We start from the raw sequence: 6,831 nt of genomic DNA, 5'->3' as shown, positions 1-6,831 counted from the left end.
GTTTGACCAAGATTTCAAACATTTTAACCAGAATCTTTAGACATTTTTTTTTGCAGTTTTGTAACTCATTAAAGTTGAGTATATGTAATAAAATGCGAGTGGAAAGCTCAGTTCTCTTTCAAAAAAATGGTCGAACATACTTACTTTGTATGAAAAATATGCGTTACACCGCCAACAAAAAAAAAAAAAACAAATTGCGAGAAATTAATGGTAAGTCTTAGCGACTTAAAATTGCACTTAATATTTAACGAATTTTTATAACAAATTTAACCGGGTAAAAGGATACTGTTGCAGGGCTAATATATGTATGTACATCTATGACCATTGAAGAAGGTTTTAAGATCTGTAAGCTGTTGTGGAAAAAATTTGCAAAATTATTTTTTGTCCCGTATTCAGCTCTCATAAATATGGTCACCGTATATAAAACTGGCAGTCCCGGTGAATTTCGTCCCGCCTAAAAAATTTAATTTTTTTGTAAATATTTTGGTCCAATATTTTCACCAACAATTCACGTTTACGAATTCCATTGGCACATTCATCTGCTTAGATTGTGGTTCATTAGTCGTTTGCCGCCTTAAATATTATATGTAGGGTTCGAAATTTCAGACTTTGGTATCGATACTGAGTACTCATTCCAGCATCGAGCTCATGGTATCAATACTCTAAAAGTATCAGGGAAAAAGTATCGATACTACTCAGTATCGGATTCATTAAAATACGTTTTTTGGGATACTAAAATTATTTTGTTCTTCAATCGTATATCTAGTTATTTCCTGAAATTAAAACAATAAACATATAAAATATTTGCTTTTTATTTCATTGCAGAACTTACTTCCACGTTAGAAGTAATTTAAACGTTAAATGTACATACATAAATAAACACATATTTACTTTAACGAATTTAATTTTTATTAAGAATTTTTGGAAACTTTGTGGGTATTCAATTTTGTATAATATTGTGCAAGTTTTAATTAAAAGTCAACGGTAGTAGGCTACACGGAAAGTTGAATAGGTTACAAAACTGCATACCCTAAAAGTTTCTAAAAATTCTGTATTTTCGTGAACTTTAAAGTAAAGTTTTATGGCCTTATTCATAAAAATAAAAAAGGTTTATAAACTGAAAATTGTATGAAAGTGTCATTTTATTTAAGCTCTTTAAGCCTGCTTTATTTTTTATGAATAAGGCCATTAAACTTTAACTTATTAGGTTTATGTTATGTAACAGACTACACGAAACTTCAGTTTATTTTATGTGATGGACAAAATTGAATGATAGTAATCTATATAAGCAAAGAAAATGGGGTTGCCAATGGAAGAAAAAATTTAAAAAGTGTGTTTTTTAAAAAGTATTCGATACTACGAGTACTTTGGAAAGTATCGAGTAAAATAACCAATTAAGGTATCGAGTATTAAAGTACTCATTTTTATACCCTCAGTATCGATACTTACTCAATATCGATAGTATCGTTCGAACCCTAATTATATGGAACGCCCCCTCTTCCAATAGCTCAAACTTTTTCTCCAAGAGTATGCGATTGATTTCATATACAATATATATATTTTATTAAATCTGTTAAGCTTATGATTACCACTAAATATAATATAAATATAGCAAATATTTTCTATCACATGCTTTATTGACTTCACTTCGCAACAATTTCAGCTAATTTGAAATGCTCGCATCGTATTTTCATTCAACAAATGTCGATCAAGTGTGACATATCTGAGACGGCGCTATTAACATGACTTACATGTGTACATAATTTAATTGTCTAGAAATATCACTAAAGAATTTTAATAATAGGCGCAATATAAAAATAAAATCGGAGTGAGTCAATAATATTGCACTTAAAAAAATGGTATAATAACACTAGCGATATTCACAGTACACATTGTGTATATGGTCTTGCATGCATGTACATACATATATTTCTGTGCACTTTGAAATTCTAGGTTTCTTAAAATTTTACAACGAAAATACATACGCACATTAAATTAAATTTTAGTTTAAATTTAATTTATTTATAGCAGCCGTTAAAAACTTGACGACTTAAAACAAGATAACCAAGTGTCGCCTTGTGAACCCCTGAAGCTGATGTCAGATAAAACGCTTGCTTCGCTTTGCGTGGCAGATTCGCTTTGACAGATAAGATGAATTGCATGACAATGCACAAAGCATGCCACATAGATCGTTGCAGCTGCAACGCGAAGCGAAAAGATGGCCAACTCCCATCTTTTTGCGCGCGTTGACAATCGGCCAGTATAATATTTATTTTTTTCGTCCAAATTCGAGTTTTCATGCAGAAATATAAAATTGAATGACATTGCTGATATTTTTAAAGCTAAATATATGAAGTCCACAGCAATTTTGACGAGCAAAAAAGCAGCACAAAATTGTTTTCTAGGCGTTCATTATGGCAAACCTTTTGCGTATGGCGTTTTGCTGGCAAAGTTATAAATGTGACGTAAAGTCACAAAGTTTTATCTGACATCAGTTTAATGTCTTAATTTGGCGAAAAATACAGAAACTGCATAAATACTTATGGTGAATATTCAGGAAAAAACTGCAATTTCGGTAAGAACTTTTTTATATCTGAACTGATTAGTAGGGAAGACCATGGTACAATAATTACAGGTATTGTCTTCCCAGAGAGTTTTGCTTCACCAAACCGTTCGCTTCGCCAAAATCATTCGCTTCGCAAGTGATAATACCACCCTATGAGTTTGCAGGTGTGTTGCGAACTGAGCAGCGAACTCCCCTGCTCTGGATTGCGGTTGTAAACGACCTTGTAGTGGAACTGGAAAAAGTGGGCTGTCGTGTGATCGCCTAAATATGTAGATGATGTGGAACTTTTGGTTAAGCGACGATTTATCTACACCGTTTTTGATCTGGCTCAAGGTTACCTGAACTAGGTGGGCGATATAAAACCTAACATTGAGGAAAGGGTAGGAAAGGTGTCGGTTGCCTTGCACTGATAAAGGGGTGCTATCAGTAAAAGGTGGGGTCTCTCGCCCAAATTAATTCATTAGCCCTAGGAAACCAGATTTAAGCCGGTATTGTTTCAAGCAGCCCTTGTCTGGTGGAACTCACTAGAAAAGGCTACACTTTTAAAACAGGAATTAGCGCAGCATTAGGAACCACACCTACACTAACATATGTATGTTGTACACGACGCCGGCGGAAATTGCAGACAGAATTGTCGCAGCGCGAACTGCTAATAGGCTAAAGGAAACCGGGTCCTTTTGTGACATAAAAAAAGGAAAAGAAGACGTTTCTCTGCACACGTTACCTCTCAAGGGCTAGGGATGGGGGTTCTGATATGCCATTGTGCGATTGGTATTCATGCGGTGAGACTAGGAATTTCGGCGAATGCTTTTGTATCAGCTGTCAAGAGGAATATGAAGTGGAATCATCTCCACACTTTCTTTTAGACTGTCCAACCTTTGCGAGGCTAAAATGGAAGCATTTTGGCTCGCGCTTCTGAACAAACACATAGCTCTCAGGGATCGAAAATAGCCGCATTTGAAATATCGTATTCGGCTCGCGGTGTTAACTTAACTTAACCTAACCTGTACTTCTTTATGATAAGAAATAGGTGGTCACATTAGGCATATATCAAGTATAGTTTTAATATTTTGGAGTCATTTTAATCATCACAAAATTAAGCTTTTTGTGCGTATCTTTGTCTTCCCTACTGATTAGGTATGGAATTTTTTTTTATTAAAAACATTTTACTGCAATAATTAAAAAATAGCTCTTTTTAGAGCTAAGGAAAAATTTCCAAATATTATTTTAGAAACAAATTACCTGGCCTTTTCCCGATTAGTCAATGCTAGATACAAAATTTAATATATTAACTAAGGCATATGAAACAGGTAGCATGTGAAAAAAACGAGTATTTTGGTAATGAAAAAATTTTTTGCGAATTAATTTTTTCACTCAAACGACTGCAAACCTTTCAAAAATGACAAAAATAGAATGTATGCCAAAATAAAATTGTTTTCGTTTGTGGAGCAAATATTTCTTATCGGTCAGGTGCATTGATTTTGCTTGTGGTTGCTTATAACGAAAATGTGAATAATAAATACAAATGACGTATGCACAAGTGTATGTACATACAAATGTATGTATGCTAATATAAATCGACCGTGCTTTATTTAAAATTAACAAAAAGAGTTCAAAGGCAGACGATATCGGTTACCCATCATTTAAGCGTCTCTTCTTCTTCTTGACGGGTTGCGACGGCTTAATACACACCAATAATATTCTGCAACAACCCAGTGGGAATAGGTAATGTATGGTTACACATGTATTTATAAATTAATGTATCCATCCTATAGTCTGCACATTACGTAGAGCATGAATCTAAACACAGTCCATGTTCTACGAAAGAAATGTGTCACGTGTAACTTTGAAAACCTACAAATATTTAGGATAAAATAAAAATAAATAAAAGAGCAAACTCAGAAAACATAGTCTCCAATGTTAGAGAAAAAGATAAATTTTTAATAAGAATTCTAATGAACTTTTATAAAGTTCTCAAATCACAAATCAGGTCAGAAAAATACATAAGAATTCTATTTGAAAACGATTATAAAAAAACTCGAGACGCGCTATTAGGATAAATTGCAGAACAATTGACGTAAATGCTATATTTTTGCAACGCAAAATCCACATAAAAAATCAATTAGAATTTAATATTAATTAATTGCAATTTTCTCGATATTGAGAACTAAGAGTAGACGTTTTTCAGGCATCCACCGTTTTTCAGGCTATCAGCACCTCACATTGACCTAAAAGTATTGTATTGCGGCGCACAGTGTTTTGACTGTACGGAGGCAGGTGAAAAAAAAAGTCATGGGACAGTTGATAAAAAAAAAAATCGGTTGGGCTTAGAATGGTACATTTCCAAAAAAATACTGGAATCGGCACGATACCAACTAATCAGTCTCGTTGCCTTTGGCGCTGAATCACGGTTGCCACTTGTTATAAAAATAACCAACCAAAATCTGAGGAAAAAACAACCAAATAAAAAAAAGCCAAATTTATTATCCACTTATCTGGTACAAAAAGCAAAACTTATTACAAAAAATAAAAATTCAACAATTTTATTGAGTTTGGGACCGGGTTTTTTATGAACATTTTGTGGGGAAAAAAATTAATTTATAGCCCAAGAGCCCGTTATTTTTATTAAGGCTGAAAGTCTCTCTATGTATGCCCCCATTTGGATAGTGGTGGCTTTGGCAGGTGGCATGTAGTAAAGGTGTATAAAATAGCACCTCAGTTTTTATATATTTTATTTGTAATAATATTAGAAACTACGTCGTTCATTGCCAGACACTTAGCACGGGGTCCTTAAATCATGAAAATTGTAGTTATACTTTCGTCATAGTATAAAAGCTGATTTTTACATATGTCAGTCGAGGAAGTGTCAAATAATCTTTCCTCACTTGCCAGACTGTTTCGATAGTTCTTTCATCTTGCCAGACACATTAAAAGCCGTAGGTGCGAGCATGAAGAAACTTGTTAATGTCAATGACAATTCGCTATGTCACAAAGCATATTTTTTTCAAAATTTTATAAGAAATATAAACGTAAAATTAGAATAAAAATCTATAAAAAAGTTTATTTAAGAAAAAATTCTTTAGAATAAATTGTTCATGTTAATAAAATAAAAGTCTAATAAGTTAATTAAGTTAGAGTCTTATAAACTTTTTTTGTTAAATTTAACTTAATTAACATTTCGATATTGTATTAAAAATTTATTGCTTACTAGGAAAAGTTATTTTATAAAACTCTAGGGAAAATTTCAAGTTTTCAAATGACCCAAAAAAAACGCGGAGACACGTAAATTTAATTTTGGATCCTAGGTCAAGGATCTGAATACCGTTTCCCATATCAGATAATTTTCCCAAGATATTTTAATTATTCTGAAAAAATGTTTATTTAGCAAGGAAAAAATTAAAATATAACATATATTTTGAAATTTTTTTTTTTTTATATGTATTAAAGCCTGTTCTTTTGCCAAAAAAAAAAACAAGTTACTAACNTTTTCATTCTGATCATTTATGTATACATTTGTCTATATCTATCTCGATTCGTTTTGCCTGTTACAAACAACCGTTATGTGAACAAAGTTATAATACCCTTGTGCACAAGTGCGCTCGGGTATAATGAAAATATCTTGGGGCAAATTACCTGATCTAGAAAAACGGTATACAGATCCGTAATTTAGGGCCTAAAATTAAGTTTACGTGTCTTTGCGCTTTTTTCTGTCATTTTAGCGCTCCTAAAGTGTAACAGGCAATCCAACCAAAAAATTAAATTATTGTAGCGAAATAAAAACTAAGACAAGTAAGATTTTAAATATGTATGAATGTATTTTTGTTTCATTTAAATAAATTCATAATTTGCATAGTCGTCCATATCTCCATTATCGTCATCACTAATATTCCAGTCCGATTGAACGTTGCCTTCGACGGCAATTTCTGAAATAATTTAACCAAGTTAATACAATTCTGATTTGCCACAAATTATGTACATATGTACAATAATTTGACGTAATAATTACTTACTTGATATACTTGTTAGATAATAACTGACATAACTTGGTAGCTGATCCCCTTCAAACCACTTGAAATGATATTGGTAATCGACTGCTGAGTGGAAGATCGACCTATCTCGGCAGCCAGTTCGAAAACGCCCTATCTGTAAAAACTTTTCAAAAACGCCCTATTTCAAAATTTGGTGGAAGAACGTCATATTTTAGGATTCGGTTCTGAAATGAGATAGGGCGTTTTTGAACCGAATTAGAGAATGCTGTGATTCTC

Source organism: Rhagoletis zephyria, unplaced genomic scaffold (genome assembly GCF_001687245.7).
Source record: "Rhagoletis zephyria isolate East Lansing unplaced genomic scaffold, Rhagoletis_zephyria_1.1 Rzeph_scaffold_04021, whole genome shotgun sequence".
NCBI classification, from domain to species: domain Eukaryota; kingdom Metazoa; phylum Arthropoda; class Insecta; order Diptera; family Tephritidae; genus Rhagoletis; species Rhagoletis zephyria.
The sequence above is the reverse complement of the archived record's forward strand: the minus strand, read 5'-3'. Positions refer to the sequence as shown.